Source organism: Typopeltis vanoorti, chromosome 11 (genome assembly GCF_054136105.1).
Source record: "Typopeltis vanoorti isolate ZY-2024b chromosome 11, IOZ_Tvanoo_1.0, whole genome shotgun sequence".
Classification (NCBI taxonomy): Eukaryota; Metazoa; Arthropoda; class Arachnida; order Uropygi; family Thelyphonidae; genus Typopeltis; species Typopeltis vanoorti.
The window spans coordinates 136,474,147-136,500,157 of NC_143559.1; the positions used below are offsets into that span (position 1 = coordinate 136,474,147).

A 26,011-nucleotide genomic window follows, 5' to 3' on the forward strand; every position below is an offset into this window, starting at 1 on the left:
GTTTCATGCAAAAATAAAAGACATTCAACTGTTAAAAACTGATTTGTTAATTAGCTTCAACATTGTCTCACTCTTCACGAACATTCCTCACAGAGAAACAGTAGAATTATCAACTCAAAAATTTCCTTCTGATATAGATGAATTATTCAAATTTGTTATTACATCCAGTTACTTCACCTAGAAAGGTCAAACTCACAAACAAGAAGAAGGAACAGCAATGGGATCTCCTTTATCACCAAACTTGGCAAACCTGTTTCTAGAATACAAGAAAAAATATTCACTTTTGAACCCAAACCAAAAATTTGGTTACAATATGTCGACGACGTATTTGCAGTCTGGGATCATCCCGAACAGGAATTTCAACTGTTTCTAGATAAAATAAACTTTCTTCATCCTTGCATCAACTTTACACTAGAAAAAAATCTCCACAAGATAGTATCTCCTTTCTGGATTTACACATTCAAAGAAAAGAAGACTGTTCCATTGCCACGTCTGTCCATCACAAACATTCACAATTCTTCCGCTCATCATCCATCTCAGAAATTTAGCATCATTAAATCACTAGTTTCCAGAACACACAAATTCTGCTCCTCTGAAGATTCTCTAAACCAAGAACTAGAAATAATCAAAAATACAGCTATACTAAATGGATATAATCTCAAACAACTCAAAACAACTCAAAAAATCATCAGTCACCTTCCCACACATCAACCCAGAGAAGAAGTCAATAGGATTCTCATACCTTACGTCAAAGGCATCTCCAAACGTCTTTCAAAAATTATGAAGAAATACAATTTTGCCACTACTTACAAACCTATCAACCAAATCTATAACTTGTTACCTTCTCCTAAGGACAAACTCTCGCCTCTGATGTTACCTGGAGTTTGAGATCCCATGCTCCTGCAAATTGTCTTACTTTGGTCAGACAGGTAGGTCTGTTCAGAAACGCATCTCAGAACATCAAGACCACATTCATCTTTTCAAACAGCAGAAATCTGGTCTCTCCCAACACTGAGTTGAAAATCTAAACCTTAGGATCCGGAGAAGTCAAAACTTTTACACAATCTTTATATAAATATGAACGTTTATATAAAGAAAGTGCTGAAGCCCTACCACGCAGACCAAATTTAAACCACAACAATGTTCTTACTATTCTTAAAGTATGGGAAATTGTCATACAAATTTGTGTAAAATAATCTTTATATATATATATTTTTTTTTTTCCAGTTATATTTAAATTACTTCTATAACACATTACTGCACGCATATTGAGATTCCATTGTAATCATGCACCCTAACTGAATGTTATTCCTAGTATTGTTTGAACTACTGTACTGATGATATCCCAAGATACTTGGGATGAAATATTTACAAATTAAATAGTCATTACTGTGATAAAAAGCCAAAAGGCTATTTTTTCTGGTGAAGTTAATTAAATTAAAGGGATAAAAATCCCCTATTATTTTACAGCCAGTATACGAAACTCTAAGATCGAAAACTACAATCTCTAAGAGTTTCATGCCGAAGAACTATCGGCGAATCCAAGCGTAAGTGAACACCTGGTAGTACAACACTAAGGCAACTCAAAGCAAAGGTGGAGCAAGCTCCCTCACTATCCTTGATATTTTCTCCTAATGTAAAACACAGCTCCTAGGTCATTAATGTGGTTATTGTATGTTTTTAGTGATGAATCTTCTTGAATGGCAGGCAGTCTCAAATACAGTGAAGTGGGCAAATATCAGAATGGGGAATTGGACAATGAGACTTATTTGTGCCTATGGTCCCACAGAAGGTTCTACTAAGGTAAAAGTGGAAGAATTTTTTGATGATTTAGAAAAAGCAACTAACACAATGAAAAAGGAAAAGTTAGTCCTTGTTGGGGATCTGAATAGCTGAGTAGGAAATGATTGTAAGACATAGAAAAATAATTTGAGAAAATTTAGAAGTTTTCTCCCTGGTGCAGGACACCAGAGTGTAGGATTTGAAATTGGAAGCAATCACTATTTAGTCTTGAGCAGGATAAAATTGAATTTCATATTAAGAAGAATAACATGTAAGAAAGTTGTAAAGCGAATAAAAGTTGAGCAGCTCTCAGATGTGAACTGTAGACTAACATACACAAAGATTATTGAAGAAAAAATGAAACAGTTTGAGAACAGTAACCAAACCTTGGAGATTCAGTGGCAAGCCTTGAAGAAAACCCTGATCGATTCAGCCAGATAAGAATGTGGTGAGGTTGTCTGCATGGATAGAAAAATCAGAACTCCATGGTGGACATAGGAAGTTAAAGAGGCAGTGAAGGAAAAGAAGAAAGCATATCAAAAGTTCCTGGCAAATAAGTTGGCTTGTGCTCTTAGAGAATACAGAGACAAATGTAAGAAAACGAAACACTGTGTAGAACTAGCTAAACAAAAGTCATGGGAGGACTTTGGCAAGAACATAGAAAATAAATATCAAGAGGTGGTAAGATATTCTTGAGGTTGTTGAAGAAGCTTAAAAATGGAGGAAAGAATGCTGTAAAAGGAGAACATACAATGATAAAAGTGACATGAAAACAGGAGAAAAAGATAGCCTTGAAGTATGGAGTAATTACTTCGAAAAATTGCTAAATGAAACAAGCAGTGATAGCACAGTGGTAAAAAAATACTCAGCAGGCATACAGTCAGGAATATATATCCATACTTGAAGTAGAAAAAGCCATCAAGGGCTTGAAATGTGGAAAGGCAGCAGGAGTAGATGATATTCGACCAGAAATGCTGTAGTATGGTGGTATAAAAGTCTTACAGTGGCTGCACTGCATAGTTCAGAAAGCCTGGACAGAGGGACAAATTCACGATGATTGGAGTAAGAGCTCTGATAGTGCCCATATATAAAAACGGAAATAAAACTGAATGTGAGAATTACAGAGGTATTTCCCTATTGAGTGTTCCTGGCAAGATCTAGCAAGTATACTTGAGAAACGGTTGAGAAGAATTGTGGAAGAAAAGCTTGGTGAAGAAGAAGCTGGATTCAGGCCAAATACAGGCTGTCACAATCAGATCATCACTTTACGACAAATAGTTGAGAAAGCACGGGAAAATAACAAAGATCTGTATTTAAGTTTTGTTGATCTGGAGAAGGCATATGACAAGAGAGAAGCTATTTAATACGCTACAGTTATATTGTGTCAACGGGGCATTATATCAAGCAATACTTAGTCTTTATTTGAGTTGTAAGTCAGCAGTTAGAATTGAAGGAAGTAGAGGAAGTTGGTTTAATGTTAAATCTGGTGTGAGACAAGGATGTACATACAAGGATGTCCCCTCTGTTTTTCATTATCTATATGGATCACATTATGAAGGAAAGTAGTATTAAACATGATAACAGAATTGGAGATTTTAATGTCAGCTCTTTGCTTTATGCAGACGATGCTTATATTTCTAAATAAATCCATTACCAGTTTGCAAGATTCCCTGACTAAATTGAATAACTGTTGTAATAGATATGGTATGAAGGTCAGCATTAAAAAGACAAAGACAATGAAAATAGATAGAATTGTTGAAAATGTCAACTGTGTTGTGAACGGGGATCCTTTGGAACAAGTAAAATTTCAGCTACTTAGGCACGATTTTTACTGAAGATGGTAAATTAAATATGGAAATAGACAACAGAATAAACAAAGCTGGTATGGTAGGGAAGTCTCATCTCATCTTCTTTATACCCTCTTTTACCTTGCGGTGTCGAGGGTCCATTGATCATCGGACCTCAATCCGTTTACAGGATAAGGTGGTCAGCCCTATGCCCCGGTATATCCTATGGCCTGTAGTGTTAAGTTCTCAAGGCCAGTTTGCCTGCTTTGCGGGATGAAAAACCCCAGAATAAACTGGGGAAAAACCCTGCTGTCCACGCCCAAGACTGGCTAACTTGGCTATGGATGAGGAAGATCCTTCAGTTCCTCACGTCACCAACAGGAATCGAACCTAGGACACTCCTTCCCCAGGCACATGGTTGCGAAGCGCAAAGCCACTAGGCTAACCGCGCAGACGTGGTAGGGAAGTCAACTGAATAAATTCATACTGAATAAGAGAGAAATTAGTCGGAACACTAAATGAGCTGTATACAAGACAGTGTTCAAACCAGGTTTAACTTATGGATCTGAGAGCTGGGTCAGAAGTAAAACACTTGACCAAAGACTACAGCCATGAACAGATGGCATCAATGGCAATATCATATTAAAACAAGGATATTAGGAAAGAACTTTACATTGTCATTATCCAGGAATGCGTTAGCAGAGCTCATCTCAGGTGGTATGATCACTTAAACAGAATGGGCGAGGAAAGATTAGCAAGACAAGTATTCTCTGCAAGGTTGGCAGGAAAACGACCCAGAGGAAGACCAAGATATAAGTGGTTGATACGGTACAAACTGCCTTAGACGATAGAAATATAAGATCTGATAAAGTTGGAGTCTTGACAAGTAACAGACTGATTTGGAGGAAAATTGTAGATAGGAAGTTAGTAATGATGTAAATTTTTTATGTAGTACTATCATATTCTGTACATCCCTTGAGGGTACATGTCAGGAATTTGATGATGGTGAACTTAGCTCTTTGCATTATGTAGATATTGTACTCTAAATACAGTCAGTACAAGTGTCCAGAATTCTCCGATTGAATTGAATTACAACTGTAATAAACCTGGCACAAAAATCAGCAATAAAAAGACCAAAATTATGAAAATAGGCAGGAATATAGAAAACTTCAGTTACATTCTGAAAGATAACCTATAAAATAAGTAAAATATTTCAGCTATTTGAAGATAGCAAATTAAATTTGGAAACAGACAAATAAGGAAAGCTGGTATGGTGGGGAGCCAGTTGAATAAATTTATATGGAATAAAAGAGAAATTAGCCAAAACACCAAACTAGCAGTATAGAAGGTAGTGTTCAAACAATTTTAAGTTATAGATTTCAGAGGTGGGTTAGAAATAAAGCACTTAATCAAAACCTGGAGACGCATATGAGAGTTCTGAAAAAAATAAAGGAGTGAAAAGAATTGGCAGAATCATTAAAAATGAAATTACTAGTAGGAAACTTAACATTTTTAGAATTCAAGAATGTGTGAGCAGGGCTTATCTAAGGTGGTATTGACCACTTAAATGAAGCAAGCAAGACAGCCATTTGATGCTAGGAAAGACCTAGAGGAGACCAAGATCTAGATGGATCGATTGTCAGAAGAATCTTAGAAGAACAAATAATGATAGATACAACAATGGTGGATAGCTATCTAGTAATGGACTAATTTGGAGGAAAATTTTTGATAGAAGATTAATAATAATCATGTAGTGCTGTCATAGTGGTTTGAACGCCCACTAAGGGAACATAATAGGAAATTTATGATCCTTCTAATTTACTTGCAAGAAAGAATAGTCAGAATGAATATCCTTATCAAACTAGAATATGACTAAATGCTTCATAACTTCTGTCCATTGTAAACTAACTTTTACAGGTCACTGTATTCCTATTTCATTTTTATGCCATATGTTGAAATCTCTAAGCACATAAAATTGCTCCTCAGAACTATTTGTTCAATGGGAATTAGAAATTCAAATAAATGGTCCTTTAAACGATTGTAAACCAAGAATTACATATAAAATCATATGTTTTGCTCAACATCCTCCAAAAGGGAAAATGAATTCCTATTTCTTATATTAAAAGGCATTTCTAAACATGTGACAAATATTTATAGAAATGTCACCATATGATGCTATCCACTTACATAGATTCATTATAAGTGTCTTCTAACTAAATTGAATAGCTGCTGTAACAAATTTGGTATGAAAATTGATCAAAAATCAAATTATAACATTCGCAGAAACCTGACCATATACATATTCTCGATGCAGAATCTACAAAACAAGTATTTAAGCTTTTTTTTTTTTTTTTAAGCTACTATTCTTAGTGAAAAATGGCAAATTAAATATATAATCAGAATAAGATAATCTTATACATGGTGGGAGGCCAGATGAATAAATTAGCTAAGTACACAGGATAGAAGTCAAATCAATTTTAATTTTTAATATAAATATGTAAGAACTGATCAGAAATAGATAAAAATGAGAAGACAGGTGAGACTACAGAAAAAGAGCAAACAAATGGTACTGATGTTAGAATCATCAAAAATGCAGATATCAGAAGGAACCTAACCATTATCATTCAAGAATATGTGAAAGTTGAGGTGATAGTCATAGCTAATATGCCAGCATGGAGGAGACAGAAGCATAGAGAAGGACCATGGTGGCAATACATTAGTGATTAATTTGAAAGAAAACTCATGACTTATTTTTCATGGTATTAACACCACACACACTTTAATCACAAAGATGTTTTATTAACGCTTATATTTTGCCGATTTTCAACTCAGCATCATCAGAGCACAACACACTTGTATACGCAACAGTGAGTAGTGAAACAATATAATTGCAAAAGACAAAAGATTAAAGTCCTATTTTTGGCACCCTCTAACGAAAAAAAAACTATCCAGGAATTTTTCTTAGGATAACCGTGTCCCAAATTTTTGGCAAATTAATGCAACCATATTTGTTAAGGTTGGGAGAATTCTTCAAAGCCATTGCTGACTCAAAAAACAATCTTTCAGATATATAAGACTCCTAAATATCACATTCGTTTTCCTCCATCTAATCCTGTGTGAAGGAGTGTCCAAAGCTTGGTTTGCCAGTCCCGACTTGCCATAGTAATAGTAGCGAATGTATCTTTCATGTTCTTCCAGGGGGATGTTCACTGATCTTCCTGTTTGCCCATAATAGGCCAAGTCACAGTCACGTGTAAAAATTTGCTAACGGGAGAGAGAGAGAGAGAGAGGGGGGGGGGGGAACTCATAGCAGTACCATTAATCTGTTTGTATAATTTTCCTCACCATGTAAAGTAACCTGCATTCAGACATAATGGTTATTTTTGATGTCACCTTATTTACCAATGTACCACTTAGACACTCTTGATTTAATCAAGTCTAAATTTCCCCCAGATATTTTTCAATTATTTCAATTTACCATGAATGCAGGTTACTTTACATGGGGAGGAAAATTCTATAAACAGATTAATGGTACTGCTATGAGTCCCCCCCCTCTCTCTCTCTCCCATTAGCAAATTTTTACATGGAACACTTTGAAAACAAAGTACTTACCACAGCTACATACAAGCCACAAGTGTAGTTACACTATGTAAATGATGTGTTTGCCATCTGGTCCCATGGACAAGACACTTTGGATGCTTTTGTCACCTACCTAAACAGCCAACACCTCAAAATTCACTTCACAGTAGAAAAAAGAATCAAATAACTGTTTACCATTTCTTGACACATTAGTCACCTGCCTTTCAGATGGATCACTATCTTTTTCTATTTACAGAAAGCCTACACACACACATGAAGATACCTACATAAACAATCACATCATCATCCAGTCCAACAGTACGGTATTTTAAAAACACTTACACACAGATCCATTTGTTCTAACGATACAGCTCTGACCACTGAACTCCAATACCTGCGCCATACGTTCTTAGCCAACGGCTACATTCCCTACAAAATAGATAAAATATTACATAGGCCCATTACTCTGCCCTCCTCTAATACACAAGAATACAACATGACCATTTCTATTTCCTATATCAGAGGTACATTTGAAAAGATAGCCAAAGTATTGTTGAAACATGGCCTTCGCACCACTTTCAAACCTCATGTCAAGCTGGCAACTCTGATCTGCTCACCTAAGGATAAACTTCACCCTTTAACACACCCATGAGTGTATGAAGTTCCTTGTGACTATGACTTGGCCTATTATAGGCAAACAGGAAGATCAGTAAACATCCCCCTGGAAGAACATGAAAGATACATTCGCTACTATTACTATGGCAGGTCAGGACTGGCAGACCAAGCTTTGGACACTCCTTCACACAGGATTAGACGGAGGAAAACGAATGTGATATTTAGGAGTCGTTATAGATCTGAAAGATTATATTTTGAGTCAGCAATGGCTTTGAAGAATTCTCCCAACCTTAACAAATACGGTTGTATTAATTTGCCAAAACTTTGGGACACGGTTATCCTAAGAAAAACTCCTGGATTGGTTTTTTTCTTTAGAGGGCGCCAAAAATAGGATTTTAGATCTTTTGTAATTATATTGTTTCACTCACTCACTGTCACGTAAACAAGTGTGTTGTGCTCTCTATGATGCTGAGTTGAAAATCAGCAACATATAAGCGTTAATAAAACATCTTTGTGATTAAAGTGTGTGTGGTGTTGTTAATACCGTGAAAAATAAGTCTTGAATAACCATCAACACCTAAGTTTATCTGTTAGATTGAAAGAAAACTGTTGATGAAGCTAGTATATAACTGTTTAAAACTAAAGGACTGGTGATATGTAATATATATAACTTATCAAGCAAGACAATCCTATCTTCATGTAATGTGGCTTGTTTCCACAAATAAGATTCTGTTAACTAGATAAGTATTCTCACCACAGAAGTATTCATGGTTTTCATTTGATTTTTAGTGGCACATCAACATTGAAGATTATAATTCATCAATGCCAGACATGGTTTAAAAATAAGTTGTTTGTCTCTGGAATATGGTTTCTGAATTTTCTTTTACCCTTAGCCCATCCACGTAATATGACAAGCATACCTTTTAATTTAAAAATTTTTTTTGTATTTTATATATCATTCTATGCACAGAATTTTTTCAATGCAACATAGAAGTTATGTAGAAACTTTTTGTAAAATTTCAAAATCATGTTAAAGCAGCAAATAAAATCTGCCCAAGTAGAAAAGTGCTAATCATCATCATCATACGTATCAAGGATTTAGTCCAAGCATGGCCTGTTCCGGCCTTAGAAGTCACTGTTGAATCGTTTAAGAGGTCGTCCTTGTTTTCTTTTTACTAATGGCTTGTACTTTAAGGCTTGTTTTGGTAATCTTTCTGTTTTCATTCTTTGAACGTGTTCCATCCATTTATGTTTATATTTTTTAATTTTTTCAATTACTGGTTCTTGGTTTAATTCTTTCATATCTTCATTTCTTTTGTGATCAAATAGGGTATACTTTGCGGTTTTTCTCATAAACTTCATTTCTGCTGTTGTTAATCTTTGTCTTTTTGTTTTATTGTCCAGATTTCGCTTCCGTACATTAAGACCGGTAAGGCTAATGTATTGTATACTTTTAGCCTGGTTTGTTTTTGAACTAGGTTTGGTTTAAATATAGAGTTAATTACACCTGTTAATTTTAAATATTTTGCAATTTTTACGTTTATATCTTTTTCATATGTGATCATACATCCTAGGTAGTTAAATGAATTCACCTGTTCTAAGATCTTGCTATCTATTACTATTTTAGTTCTTGCTGGATCTTGTCCTTTAAAGGCCATAGTTTTTGATTTTTCCATTGATATTATCATACCATAATCTTTGGATATCTCATTTAGATTTAAAATAGCTTTCTGTAAGTTATCTTCAGAATTTGTAATTATTATTTGGTCGTCTGCAAAGAGGAGAGTGTTTAAGTTAACTGTAGGTGAAAGTTTAATTCCTTGATGTAAATTTTTACTCCATTTTATTATTATTTCATTTAAGTAGATATTAAAAAGAGTTGCTGAGAGGGGACATCCCTGTCGGACCCCTTGGTTTATCTCTCTCGTATATGATAGCTCATGATTTAATCTTATTTGTATTTGATTATTTTCATATATACTTGTGACAGCTTTTAGGATATTATTTGGTATTTGTCTTTCTTTTAATATGTTAAATAATATGTTTCTTTTAACTTTGTCAAATGCTTTTTTCAAAGTCAATAAATGCAATATGTGTTTCTAAATTATATTCTCTTCTTTTCTCTATTATTAATTTTAGGCAAAAGGCTGAGTCTATACATGATCGTCCTTTTCTAAATCCATTCTGTACCTCTAGAATAAAGTTTTCGGAATATTTCATTAGTTTGTTATTTAAGATTCTGGTATATATTTTGTAACAGGAATTTAGTATACTGATACCTCTATAGTTTTTAGGGTCATCTCTATTACCTTTCTTAAAGATAGGAATCACAATTGCTTTTTTCCATTCTATTGGGGGATGCCAGTTGAGTAAATTTTATTTAAAAATAATAGGAGTCTTTCTTTGAATCTTGTTCCTGCGTATTTATATAGTTCTGAACCTAGCTTATCCTCTCCAGGTGATTTTCCCGTTTCTTGTTTCTTTCAGGCTGATTTCTAATTCTTCTTCAGTTATTTCCTTTTCATTTTCGTTAATTGTTTGCCAGTTGTCTTTTTTAAAATATTTGTCTGTCCACAGTTCTGTGTAGTAATTTAGAAATTCTTCTAATTTCAATTCAGTGTTTAATTTTATGTTTTCTTTGGTGTCTGCATTTAGGTGTTTCAAAATCTTATATACATTGGGTCTTATTTTATATAATTCATGTTCTAAATTAGAAACAAATTTATTCCATGATCCTCTGTCTTTTTCTGACTTCTCTTTTAGCTATGGCTCTTATTCTTTTATATTCTATTTCATCTTCTAATCTTTTACTGCTTAACCATTTGTGATAGGCTTCTTTTTTCTTTTTGATTATTTCTTTGATTGTATCATCCCAGATCTTCAGTTTTTTTCTTTTATTGAATTTTTTGGTCTTTCCTAAGCTTTCATTTGCTGCTGCATTTAGTATCGTTTTTATATTAAGCCATTCTATTTCTATTTCTTCATTTTGTTTTATTTTATCTAGATATTGGTTAATTCTTTGTTCATATAGCCATTGTACATTTGTGTCATTCAATAGTCTAGTTTTATAAACAAATGTTTCAATTTTTCTTTCTGTTCTTGTTACTTGTAGCCATTTAGGTGGTAATCTTAATTTTATTTTGACAAGGAAGTGGTCACTGCTTATTTCATATCCTCTGTGAACTCTAACATCTAGTGATAATTTTGATGTCTTTTCATTTAAAAGTGCTAATATAATGACTATACATAAAGAATGAAATTATACTGAAAGATGAATGTTTAAAACTGAATCATAGAATTCATGCAGAGGTATGTCATCACCCCATCAACAAGGTGTATGAGGTGCCTATGACTTACACGGAACCAAGCAAGAACAATGATCCCTATACAAAATCAACTGTACATAGGAGGCATCACCTGCACAAGAATAATTTCATTCTAAATTTAAGGCAATTTGCTGAACTCTAGTCAATAATATCTGTCATAAGAATATTAGTTTATTGATCTGATATAAATCAGTAAAAGGACAGTGCAACAAGAGACCTAGCTGGAATATCTGCAGCCTTGTTTTCCCTGATCTTCATTTGCAATATGGGCAGATATACAACAAGTAGGATAGTGTAAGAACATCTGCACTAGAACACAATAAATAAGCAACATATATAGATTTAAAATCTATATATTTATATAGATTTAAAATCTATATATTTATATAGAAATAAATGAAACATTACTTAGAAGTACATAAGGTAATAAGAAAAAGGTGATAAACAGATAAAATCATTATAGAAAAACAGATGTAAAAGGTGCATATAAAACAAATGTAAAAAGAAAGGTTAAAAAAGTATTAAGATGATAATTTACATAAAAAAACAGGTTTTTTAAACTAATAACTATATAATTTTATGAGAAGGCAAACATTAATGATATATTGAAAGTTTATTTTTCACTTGGTTAGACTATAATAAATTTAGTTTAATCCTTTATCCAAGTGTGAGCGAAGTTTGCATCTGAAAATATCTCCAGGACTGGGGTCAGGTAGTAACACCGGGCAACTCGTAGCAAAGGTGGACCAAGCTAACATCAGTCCTATCTCAGTATCTTTTGCATTGTGAGAGATACTGAGATAGGAGTGATGTTAGTTTGGTTCACCTTTGCTACGAGTTGCTTGGTGTTGTACTACCTTACCCCAGTCCTGAAGATATTTTCAGGTGCAAACTTTGTTTGCTCACACTTGGATAAAGAATTAAACTAAATTTATTATAATAATGATGTGTGTAAAAATTTTAAAAATAGAATGATAGCGAGTAATAAAATCTACCCGAGTGTAAAGGGCTCAGACAGTTTATGAAAGTGGCTAAAATAATGACTCTGCTTGTTGGCAAATGAGGACAGTCAATTAAAACATGAATGCAAAGTTGAGCAAGAATTTTCTCTTTATGGTATCCCTGCATAGACTAAACTGCCACAATTTAATTTTAGTCGCAATTTGGTAAAGCTCATAATTAGTCTATTCTACAGTAACTTCTAATGGGATAGAAGTTTGATCATCTGCTCATAATCATTGTATGGTACAGAAAGTGGGGAAATGATTGAGAAACAAGCTGAGCTAGCCACAGTTTGCAACCTTATTTCCCCTAATCCCAAATACCTTGGAAGACAGAAGCATACACTAAAGCAGCGCTTCCAAAACTGTGGGCTACGGCCCCCTTGGGGGCCATACATTTTGTTGAGGGTGGGGGGGGCATAAAATAATGAAAACATAATTTTAAATGTTTTAAGACTAAGTAGATTTTTTTTATCTTAAAAGAAACGTATTTAATTTTTATTATTTCCTTTTAATTCTTTTTTATATTTTAATGGAAAAAAAATCACACATTGGTGTCGGTTCACAACTTTTGCTTCTTGCGTATTTTGGCGATTAATGAATATTAGTAAATGTATGCTTATTCATATAAGTTTCGTTTCAAAGGTATTGATAGGAAACAAACAAAAAAAAGATTACAAATGCAAAATCTTGAATATAAATACAATAAAATTATAATAATATATGCCTATATTAGGATTTTTTTTTCCAATGGGGGCCGTGAAATATTTTAATTGTTTCAAAGGAGGCATACATAAGTTTGAGAAGCACTGCACTAAAGTGTAGCTTCCATAATTGAGATAAGTTGTCGAGTTGAAAGCCTTAGATGTTTCTGTAGCTCTCAACTTTTAGATTAAAAATAACCTTGCGAGTCTGAATAGGTTATGGTATCTGAATATCTTTGGTAGCAATGCAATCTGATGTATTTTAATGAAATCTCTATTGCACACAACTCAGCTATAGGGGTTGTGTAACTCTAGTTTGATTTATGCAGATATGCTTTTTACAAAGACAGCAAGAAGATCCCACTAGATCCTCTGAATCACTTGCTGGTAGTTAAGAGGTGTAAATTTTTGGAATGCCACCAAAATCGGCTTTATCTGTTGAAAGATTTTTCATTGGTTACACTGTAAATGAAAGACGACAATGAAATTATATTCATCATCAAATTCCTGACATGTACCCTCAAAGGGGTGTACAGGATATGATAGTACGACATGAAAAATTTACATCATTACTAACTTCCTATCTTATGAATACTTAAGAATTTATATAATACTTCCTATTTTACAATTTTCCTCCAAATCAGTCTATTACTAGTCAAGACTCCAATATTATCATTATCAGATCTTATATTTCTATCGTCTAAGGCAAATTGTACTGTATCAATCCAACTATATCTTGGTCTTCCTCTGGGTTGTTTTGCTGCTAACCTGGCAGAGAACACTTGTTTTGCTATTCTTTCCTCACCCATTCTATTTAAGTGACCATACCACCTGAGATTAGCTCTGCTAATGCATTCCTGGATGCCAACAATGTCAAGTTCTTTCCTAATATCCTCATTTTTAATATGATATTGCCATGGATGCCATCTGTTCACCCTTCTAATCTTTCTCAGGACTCTCATATCTGTGGTCTCTAGTCTTTGGTCAAGTGTTTTACTTCTGACCCAGCAATCAGATCCATGAGTTAAAACTGGTTTGAACACTGTCTTGTATACAGCTAATTTAGTGTTTTGACTAATTTCTCTCGTTTTCCATATAAATTTATTCTGTTGACTTCCTGCCATACCAGCTTTGTCGATTGTGTTGTCTATTTCCATATATAATTTAGCATCTTCACTAAAAAGCATGCCTAAGTAGCTGAAATGTTTCACTTGTTCCACAGGTTCCCTGTTCAAAACACAGTTGACATTTTCAACAATTCTACCTATATTCATTGTCTGTCTTTTTAATGCTGACCTTCATACCATATCTATCACAACAGTTATTCAATTTAGTCAGGGAATCTTGCAAACTTGTAGTGGATTTATTTAGAAGTATAACATCATCCGCATAAAGCAAAGAGCTGACATTAACATCTCCAATTCTGATATCATGTTTAATAAGACTTTCCTTCATAATGTGATCCATATAGATAATGAATAACAGACGGGATAATGTGCATCCTTGTCTCACACCAGATTTAACATTAAACCATCTTCCTGCACATCCTTCAATTCTAACTGCTGACTTACAATTCAAATACAGACTAAGTACTGCTTGATATAATGCTCCTTTTGCACCATATAACTGTAGCGTAATGAATAGCTTCTCTCTTGGCACATTGTCATATGCCTTTTCCAGATCGACAAAACTTAAATACAGATCTTTGTTATATTCCCATGCTTTCTCGACTATTTGTCGTAATGTGAAGATCTGATCCTGACAGCCTCTAATTGGCCTGAATCCAGCTTGTTCTTCACCAAGCTTTTCTTCCACAATTCTTCTCAACTGTTTCTCAAGTATACTTGCATAGATCTTGCCAGGAATACTCAGTACGGAAATACCTATGTAATTCTCACATTCAGTTTTATTTCCCTTTTTATATATGGGCACTATCACAGCTCTACTCCAATCATCCGGAATTCGTTCCTCTCTCCAGGCTTTCTGAAATATGCAGCGCAGCCACTGTAAGACTTTTATACCACCATACTTCAGCATTTCGGGTCGAATATCATCTACTCCTGCTGCCTTTCCACATTTCAAGCTTTTGATGGCTTTTTCTACTTCAAGTATGGATATGTATTCCTGACTGCATTCCTTGGTCAGTGTTTTTTACCACTGTGCTGTCATCACTGCTTGTTTCATTTAGCAGTTTTTCAAAGTAATTACTCCATACTTAAAGGATATCTTTTTCTCCTGTTTTCATGTCACCTTTATCATCTCTAACTCCTTTTACAGCAGCATTCTTTCCTCCATTTCTAAGCTTCTTCAACAACCTCCAGAATATCTTGCAACGTTCTTGATATTTATTTTCTATGTTCTAGCAAAATTCCTCCCATGACTTTCGTTTAGCTAGCTTTACAAAGTGTTTAGCTTTCTTACATTTGTCTCTGTATTCTCTAAGAGCAAAAGCTGACTTATTTGCCAGGAACTTTTGATATGCTTTCTTCTTTTCCTTCACTGCCTCTTTAAATTCCTGTGTCCACCATGGAGTCCTGATTTTTCTATCCTTGCAGACAACCTCACCACATGCCTCTCTGGCTGAATCAATCAGGGTTTTCTTCAAGGCTTGCCACCGAATCTCCAAGGTTTGGTTCCTGTTCTCAAACTGTTTCATTTTTTCTTCAATAATCTTTGTGTATGTCAGTCTACAGTTCACATCTGAGAGCCGCTCAACTTTTATTCGCTTAAAACTTTCTTACATGTTATTCTTTTTAATATGAAATTCAATTTTATCCTGCTCAAGACTAAATAGTGATCACTTCCAATTTCAAATCCTCTGTACACTCTGGTGTCCTGCACCAGGGAGAAAACATCACTATCAACAATAACATAGTCAATGAGACTTTTCTTATTCCTTGCCTCTTCTCTCCATGTGAATTTGTGCACATTTTTATGTTGGAACATGGTGTTAGTAATAACCAGTCCATGTCCTGAGCAGAAATCCAAAAGGTATTTGCCATTATTATTAGCTTTGCTCTTTTCTCTAAATTTTCCCAAAATATTTTTGTATGTCTGACAATCATTTCCTACTCTGTTATTCAGATCCCTAATAACAAGGACCAACTTTGCCTTTTTCATTGTGTCAGTTGCAATACTATTCTTGGAAGCCAGACTATGTTCTGGAGGGGGGGGGGGGGAACAGTTTCTCTCTACTATAAACCACAAAAACAAGAATTAATCATTTTTTCCAGAATCTCACAGAAGCAAAAAGTACGAGCAGAGGAAAGGCAATTGCCTTTTGCCAGGTACCCAGAAATATGCTTGCAAAATTCTGTTAAGGATGCAAAACAGTTGACCCATGGATGATGGTAATGAAGTGTTTTACCATCTCACAACAGATGTTATCTGGCCCAACAGCAGTTGGATGACACTTAAGCAAAGCAGCTTTCATTTCTTCTTGTTTAGTGAATGGAGTATTAAATTCTTGAAAAATTCTTCAAATTCTTCAAAAAGAATTTTTCTGTTTGCTTTTTTGGACAAGGAACTCTAGAGATGTTGCTTATGTTTTAGCAAAAATCTCCTGGAGTTAGTAATTGCTGTTTGATCACTGACTGTGCACTCATTGTGTTCAAGGACAGAGCTGGTGAATGATATATCTGTCCTCCATTTTCTGGAGTTTGTCATAGACTTCTTTAGTGTTGGTTGTTCTTGTTATGGAGATTGCATAATGAATCCATAATTCCTTTTGACTAATGCTGGATGTGTCTTGCTTCAGCACATTTGAAAACAATGAGGTATGTGTTGTGGAGTATCTGAAAAAAATATCCCAAGATTTCTTGTGAGCTTTTTTCTTGGCTGCTCTGCAATTGTCAATCCCCCCCATGGCTTAGAGAAACATGGAAACTGACCATTTCAGGAATTTCAGTTGTAGCAGCTTATATACTACACTGTCACATGATTCACTGCATCAGTGATGGAAGAAGAGCTGACCATTACATAATCAAATTCTGCTAATGAGTAGGTTTGCTTATTTTTTCTATCATAATATTCATGATGGATAGCATAGCTGCCCATGCAGAAAAGTCAATATAATGGAAAAATGATTGTCAGCTTCCCACCTTAAAGAGTGGAAAAAGATCAGATAATATCTATCCTCATAGTCATCTCTATGATCAGGTAGGTATATAGAAGGTATATGCCACAAGGATAGCAATTCCTCCATCAGAAGGTCCATACCATGTCCTGTCTTTATGATTGATGGTAGTATTTTGTAATGCTGAATCATGTCATCTGTAGGGTCTAGATATGTTTCTACAGGCAGAAGCATATTGGTTTATGCTTCTGCAAGAGGATTTCGATGTCAATGTTTTGACAGAATCCACAACAATTCCATTGCAGGAATGATTTCATTATTTCTTTTTTTGGTGGTATTATCTGGCTTCCTATGTTGAATAATTTTGTTTTCATTAGCCTTGATTTTTTTCTGAAAACTGAGGAAGAAAAATCAAGGCTAATTGCCAAAAACACCATGAGATATGGGAGTTACCATATAGCATCAGTGTCATCAAATATGAATAACTAACAGGGGAAACAGTGGTATCCATGTGATCTGTTGATGGTCCATATATTAAAGGGTCTCAAAGACATGTCTTTAACCTTCAGTAGGGGTTTGGATCCCTGTTGACACTTTCTTTACAGCTGCCTTTTTTGTGTAAGAGAGTTTACCAGATGTTGTTGCTGCTTTTGTGGTATTATTCTTATACTACCTCTTCACCCCTCAGTCCCTAGCAAGTAATGCATTGTTATGTTTTTATTTTGGATCTTCTCATCCTTAGAAAGAAGCTGGATGGTTTCCCCTCACAAGTGTAAAATCTTGTACAGACAGAAAAATTAAAATTAATTCTTTCTATACTGATTTTACTTAGAAATATAAATTAGATTGATTTGCTTGTCACTTTTGTAAATATCTAACTATTGAATTACTGTACAACCACAAAGAAAATTATGTATAGAAGAATTGTAATAATAGAATGTTTAAGAACAAAGAAATATCCCAGACAGATTAAAATAAGACCTGAAGCTATTATGTTTATGAAGGTCAAGAACGTGTGGAGTTTTCCGCCTTAACGCAGCGCCAAAAAAAAAGTGACGGGTGCATACCATTGTGAATACCCAAGGAAATGAAAGGTAGCAAAATCCAAGGTCAATGGAGCAGCTTAAAAGGGGGAGACACAGAGCGCAGAGAGTTTTTCCCCCCATCAAAGAAGGTCCATTGTCATAGCAGAAGTCTGGGAAGGTCGGTCATAGGTAGCCAGTGGGCAGTTGGAGAGGAGAGGCCGTTATCGATGGTCATCGCTGGATAAGCAGGCTTTCGCCCAGTTTTCTGTTCCGGCTCTCAGTTCGTACATGTCACGTCGATTCTAAGTCAAGAGAACCGTTCCTGCCAACAGATACTCGAAGATGTTAGATGGGTCATTTAAGTAGTGAGAGAAGTGAGTTCTAGACTTCCCGTCACCAAAGTGCCTGCTGGTTCCTGCCAGTGGAAGTGCCCCATCATTGTCGAGTTAAGTGCCCGAATGTGAAAGGAAATATTGGAATGAAATAGATGGTATCGATCTCAAGGATCTATCAATGTGGACTAGATGATTTAATACCAAGGTCTTCTATATATGATTAACTAAAGGCAAGAATTGTAGCAGAGATTGCTCTAGTGAATTTGTTTGTTATTATTATTTAAGAACTGAAGGAATTTAGATAAGCAATGAGAATTTACCTGCTTAGTTGCGATATAAAAGCGTTTATTGTTACCTATTGTTTAAACTTGCCTGTTGTATAGCGTATAGGTCATTTCTAATATATGAATTAAATCTGTGAACGTAGTGAAAAATTGTTGTACTAGGTTGAATAGTTTAAGATCCAAGCTAAAGTTAATGAGTATGCTTAGTATTAACCTTTAATGTGACTTGATTAGTAAGAATAAATTGTTTTCTTTGTCAAATAATTTGCCTGATTCCTGCATACCAATGCACTGCTCATAAAAATTGAACCTATATGACCTTAGGGAATAGTTTGCCATGACTGTAGAATAGAGTTTTATGTTGCTTGATAGAGTGTTGAGAGTTAGAAGTATTTTTGTGCTAAGTGAAGTGTTTTTCTTTACGGAAGGATATTAAATTCTTATCTGCGATTTCTGATGGCACAGTCAAAATAAAAATAAATCAGAAATCAATATTGAAGAAATACGCTTGCTGTTATAACAAAGGAATTTGGCTCTAGCCCAAGGCAAGTTCCCAAGTTATGTCCACATGAATAACATAGTTACAACCTTAAGAGGGAGAGTCAAAAGGTGAAGGGAAAGAATTAACTATAAGTAACTCAATCAAGCAACGGATTAGAACATTCGGAGTTATGACTGTATAATAAGTAGAGTACAGGTGTCCCTTGCTTAACATGGCTTTGCTTAATGCGGGATTTGATTAACACGCCGAAATTAATTGCGACAATCCCTTGATATACACTGCAAGAGTTTTAATTAGCGCACCTTTAAATTTACCAAGATTCCACCAAATATGACGTCATTGCTTCAACCCATGGTCATAGGAGTCACTACAACTTTCAAAGCCTATTTTCTTAAAAAGACATTCTTAAAGACAGTAGAAACAACAACAGGAGAAAATGTGATTACGCTCCAAGAATTTTGGAAAAGTTTTAACATTAAACACACAGTTAAAAACATTCGTGACTCATGGGAGCAAGTGTCTTCTAGCTATTTTTCCAAACAGCTGCATGAGAGCTGTTTGGAAAAACCTTTTGCCAGAATGCACTAATGACTTAGGTGGTTTTCAAAATCATGTGAACAACGCGGTTGAAGAAATCTTTGCAATTGGTGAAGACCTTGTTTTTGATGGGGTTGATGCAGAAAATGTTAAAGAATTATTGGATTCAAATTCAAAAGATTTCAGTGACAATGATCTTCTTGAAATTGAACAACATTGCGCATATAAAGACAATGAACAAATGGAATGTGAAGATGACATTCCAAAGGAGATAGCAATTAAAGAACTGGATGGAATATTTCGCAGTTTAGAATCGCTTAAGCAGCAAGGAATGGATATGGATCCAGATGTTAATTGAAGACTGCTTGTTTGCCGATGTCTAGAGAGTCATTTTGCTTATTATTGTATAACATATGCTGACAGGAAAAAACTAAAAATGTTCAAACAACTCTTGATAATTTTTTTGATAAAAAAATTGCAATAACTAATGTAGGCACAAGCATTTATTATTAAACATTTACTTTGCATTCATTTTTTTTATCTTTCCTAAAAGAGTACCATATGAAATGAATTATTATATTAGACAACTCCAGGGAGGGTTCTACAGCTCTGTCTCCGCAACTCAATCCACTAACTGACCGCAACTACACCAACGCCATCTACCATCGCCGCCACTAGTATTTCCAAGGACAATCAAAAACATCCATGCCCACGTCGGGATTCGAAACCGCAGCCTTTTGGCTGGAGAGCGGATACACTAGCCACTCAGCAAGCCAGGCTTTAAATAAAATTTAAAGAACAAATAAAAATATAAAAGTCACAAATTTTACACAACTATAGCATTTTTGTTTTGCTCCTGCAATCTTTATTAATACAGTAATTGATCATCGATGAATTGTAATTTTTACCATTGATTATTATATTTGATTAATGCGATTTTGATATACGCAGTAACATCAAGGGATTAATTAATCATGTTAATCAAGGGATACCTGTATTCACGTTAAAGCAAAGTAAAATACGAGAAGAGATAGAATATTGAAATAAGATTTAAAGAACATAAATAAAAATATAAAAGCCACATAAATTTTACATAACTATAGGATTTTTGTTTTGCTCTTGCAATCTTTGTTTTCATGGTCTTTACTGCTGTATCAGGCACAGATGGCAGAGTTATGAAAGGCAGTTTGAGAATGATCATACTTCTGACTTTTAAAGCAGTGCAAAGAGTTCAGGATGTAGTCTCAACTAGGGCTGCCCAGTTGAGATAAACTGCTTTGACACAAGGTTTTGTACTGTTGAATGTAAAGTTCCTGGTGGGAACCAGGTAACCAACCCCATGTATAAGTATTCTCCTCATGACTATCACTCCTTGGTCTTTCTTTTCAAAGCAGATTTCCTCGTCAAGTATGTCAAGAAGATCCCACTTTAATATTACTTATGTTTCATTGGGGAGGTAGTAACTGGCATTACCCCAGAGATGTTGCATGAAATAACTTTTCTAATTATGTCTTACATGGTTCAAATAGGTATATCTGCTGAACAGGTCTTCTGTACAGACTTTGGCATGTCCAGACAATTCATCGCAGGGAAAATTCATCACAGAAAAATTCATCGCGCGAACTATTGATCATTGAAAATGTTATTTGCTAGAAAATTTAAATGATATTGCAATGATACTGATATATGAAAAGTAAATGCAGTGCAAAATAAATTTGACAAAGTATAATTTTATTATGTATCTATGTATTAGTCCGTGCAGTTAGTCAAGTGGCTGGTTGCTTCACAACCCTATGCCTGGGAAAGGAGTGTCCTGGGTTCGATTTCCGTCACTGACATGGGGAGCTTAGGATCTTTCTCAGACATAGCCAAGTTAGCCGGTCTTGGGTGAGGACTGCAGGATTTTTCTCTCCAGTTAATATGGGATTTTTCCTCCCACAAGCAGGCAAACCGGCCTTGAGAACTTAACACTTCTACAGACATAGGATACACTGGGAGGCATAGGCCAACCGCCTTATCCTCGTATAACAGTTACGGTTATAAGGAAAAGAAACCCTCGACACTGTAAAAGAGGTCTATGTATTTATTTAGATTTCCATAATAGTTTTTATTCTTATACAGTGAAAGTAATTTATTGATTGGCGAGTTTCCTAATTCCTGTTTCATCTTAAAATGGTATAAATATTCTTTCTTACTTTGATACTACAGATTCTGTTGATGGAATATTAATATTTACAAAATTATGACTGCAACCATTATACGAGGATAAGGCAGTTGACCCTATGCCTCCCAGTGTATCCTATGTCTGTAGAAGTTATCTTCTCAGGGCCAGTTCGCTGGTAGGAAAGCCCTCATACAGGAGGAAAGCCCTCACATAAACTGGGGAGGAAAAACCTGTAGTCCTTGCCCAAGACTGGTTAACTTGGCTATGCCTGAGAAAGATCCTACACTGCTCACGTCAGTGATGGGAATCGAACCCAGGACACTCCTTTCCCAGGGATATGGTTGTAAAACAACCAGCCACTTGGCTAACTGCATGGACTAATACATAGATACATACTAAAATTATATTTTGTGAAATTTATCTTGCGCTGTATTTATTTTTTATATATCGGTATCAATGCAATTCATTTCAGTTTTCTAGAGAAAAACATTTTCAGCGATCAATAGTTCACACAATGATTTCTGTAATGAATTTTCCTTGCGACAAATTTTCTGCAATGAATTGTCCATTCGATGAATTTTCTGCAAACCAACTTTGGAGATCCTTTCAAACCCTTCTGGAAGGCAACATTTTCTCAAGAGGATATTCCCCTGTTGAATGTATTATCAAGAAAAATGATGTACTGATTGCAACTTCTGATGTTTTCTCCTTCTCAATTTTCTATTGGTGTTTCTATGTTTTCATGCCGTCGGAGCCTGAGTGGCCCTAATAAAGAAGGGCGTGAAGTGTTCATTCTCAGGAATTTAGTTTGGCATCAGAGCTACCAACCCAACATGGAGTCAAAAATGGACACCCACTCTCCAGTAAGCAAAGACTGCAAGTGGGAGTAGAACACCAGGGTTACCCCAGATGCTATAAGATCACTAGCAAGTCTTGGGCTGCCCTGCCCTGTTCCCAGACTATGGAGAATGAGACTTACTATAACATCCTTAACCCTTACAGGGAAGCCCAATAGTTGATTGATTCTGGCCAGGTCATCCAGAACCACCCCTCTTGCCAAAGCAGAGGTCAAAATAGTGCAAGACTACCAGGATTCCCTTTATGTCTGTGGGTCACATCATTACGTGGCAGCATGGTTTCTGGCATTGGATCCCAGATGGGATAATGGAAGACAGGATGATAATAATAATAAAAGACTCAGAAGAAACAGAGCAAACAATATGGGAAGAAAAGCAGAGGGAAAAAAAAGGGGCTAACAGGTGCCTCACATGGAAGGGGAGTTTTGCAGAATGACAAATGTTGATCTAAGAAAGTACTGGATGTGTGGTACTATTGTTGGATTCTGAATGAGGAGAATTGGAAATTACTAATACTTCATTCAGAGTCCAACATAATCTGCCATTCCCTAAGCAAAATTTTCTCAGACTAATAATCTCTTATTAATAGTATGCTGTTCATATCATTTCTTTCAAGTTATGTTTATTAATAATTATTTGTTCATTTATCATTTTGAGATGAAGTGCAGTTGTGAAAACTATGTATTAAATATCGCTTGTTATTATATGAAATTAATATTACTAAAACAGAGATAAAAACTAAAATATGCAAATCTTATTATGTTATTAGTAAAATGTAATTTATCCAAGTAATTCTTCAAAATAAGACTTGATTGTCTGTTGTGAGAAATTATGTTATTTTTTGCCAGCACGTGCTTTAGCGCGAGTTACTGTACAGTATGCAAGAAGCCAATTCGGTATCAACAAAACCAGTTAGAACCAGATTTTGACGGGAAAGGAGAGGAGGATGTCATGAGTAGTACATGAAAAAAAAAAAAAAAAAAGGACACAGTAGAAAGCAAGGAGAGAAATAACCTGGGGTTGAACGGAGTAGGAAGGACTGGGAACCACTCTGTATTTTGACTTATCTTTCTTCGAGCTCTTATTCTTTTATAAATTCCTATCGCCTCGCAGAAGAATAGCGTTGGACGAAAGGATAATAAGAATGAGTAAGAAATATTGAAGGTTTTGCAATTACGAGCAAGAAGATAAATTCTCCCATGTTAACTAATCAGTTACTGAAACCCAGGATTCTATAATATTTGTGTGCTCTCAAAGTGGAAGTATTCAAGAACTTAGGAATGTTACTAGGATTCTCGATAATGAGGAAGCTATACTGTTTATACCAGTGGATTTAGAGAAAGATGTTGAAAGTTTATTTTTCACTTGGTTAGAGTATAATAAATTTAGTTTAATCCTTTATCCAAGTGTGAGCAAACAAAGTTTGCGCCTGAAAGTATCTTCAGGACTGGGTTAAGGTGGTACAACACCAGGACAACTCGTTGCAAAGGTGGAGCAAGCTACCAACACTCCTATCTCAGTATCTCCTATATAATGCAAAACACATCTCCTTGCAGATATGTCTAATGTTATGCATTAAGGGAAGGGCCACTACCCAGACTAGTTTCGACCTTTATTGAGGTCTCTTCAGTGGGAGCCAGGCCCAAGTGGAGATATCAGGCGGAAGCATTAGCAGGTCATCTCTACCTATAGGAATTGCCAATTGGTGTGCCACCCTTTTTTAATAATTTACTCTGGATTTAGAGAAAGATGTTGATGATGAAGATGCTCACACTTGGATAAAGGATTAAACTAAATTTATTATACTCTAACCAAGTGAAAAATAAACTTTCAACATCTTTCTCTAAATCCAGAGTAAATTATTAAAAAAGGGTGGCACACCAATTGGCAATTCCTATAGGTAGATATGACCTGCTAATGCTTCCGCCTGATATCTCCACTTGGGCCTGGCTCCCACTGAAGAGACTTCAATAAAGGTCGAAACTAGTCTGGGTAGTGGCCCTTCCCTTAATGCATAACATTAGACATATCCGCAAGGAGATGTGTTTTGCATTATATAGGAGATACTGAGATAGGAGTGTTGGTAGCTTGCTCCACCTTTGCAACGAGTTGCCCTGGTGTTGTACCACCTTAACCCAGTCCTGAAGATACTTTCAGGCGCAAACTTTGTTTGCTCACACTTGGATAAAGGATTAAACTAAATTTATTATGTTTATACCAGTAAGGATATCTTTTCTATGCCTTGTGTGAAGTAACAAAGCTTGTTTCTGGAGAACATGATATAGTTCATATTTCTGAAATTAACAGTTCAAGATTGAATATGTGAATCATTTTCTCATAAATGTAATAAATGAAGAATCTCTGGATTAATAGTTCATATTAGAAGGTGTGATATAGTGAAGCCTGTTATGTGAAAATGCAATGTAAAATTGAAACTGAATTTTCTGAGGACTATTGTATTAGATCGATAAAACTTTGAAGTTTATAAATGAATGACTGATGACTTATACTTTGTGATTGTACTGAATAGTTAAACTGAATCAATATTTAAAGTACATTGAATGATAGCTTTGTTGAGAGTGAAATTGTGTTTGGAATCTTGATAATAAGAAGAGTGGAATTTATATGCTTAAATTCTAGTTGTAAATGATACTCAGCTGAGCAGATTACTAATGTCTTAATGAGAACGTGTCCATTCTCAATTGTATTATCCCTACTAGAAATCCTTGTTTTAATGTAAATTTATATGTTAAAGAATTAAATAATTTTATTTGGATGAATCTTGTGTTTGCCTGATTTCATTCATTGCACAGCTCATTAAAATAGCTTGAATCTTAACGGGAACCCTATGTATAATAAGGAGAATTTCGGCCTGAATTAAATTGATAACAATATGGTACTAACTGATGGTTGATTTTACAACGTTGCTTATGCGAATTAGAAATAGAGTGACGAAGTTAAAAATAAATTTTCTCTCTGTGTTCGAATGTGGAATCAGTCAACAGCTAGAATATACAACAGAGTAGAACATAGGATCCAACACTATGTTAGATTTCTTAATATCTATATTAAACACTTAAAGGATGTACAAATAACGTTCTCTTTTTCAAATGAATCCTACCAAAAGAAGGCTGTAAACATTGTACATTAATGTCATAAGTAGCTTAAGAATTAGATCCTAAATTCTACTCTAGAGTACAAACACAGAAGACATCAGGTCTCTAAATAAATGAAATAGTCTTATATGGACAATAACATTCTGCAGTTAACTTACTGTTGTTGTTAATCAGTTGGACTAATTACAGTAAATGACATTCATCAACAGTCAACTCTTGCTACAGCAAGCACCATTATAACAACTCACTAATATTACCAGATTCCCAAATCAATTTTAGATCTAAGAAAAATTTTGCCTCTATGTGGCAAAATTCCTTTACC

The 26,011-nt window shown here is 35.0% G+C and overlaps 1 protein-coding gene across 1 annotated transcript in view; it reads right to left on the reverse strand.

The window, feature by feature from the left end:
* Positions 1–26,011, reverse strand: part of Chc (clathrin heavy chain) — a 533,133-nt gene that overhangs the window by 165,906 nt on the left and 341,216 nt on the right. The window lies entirely within an intron of this gene.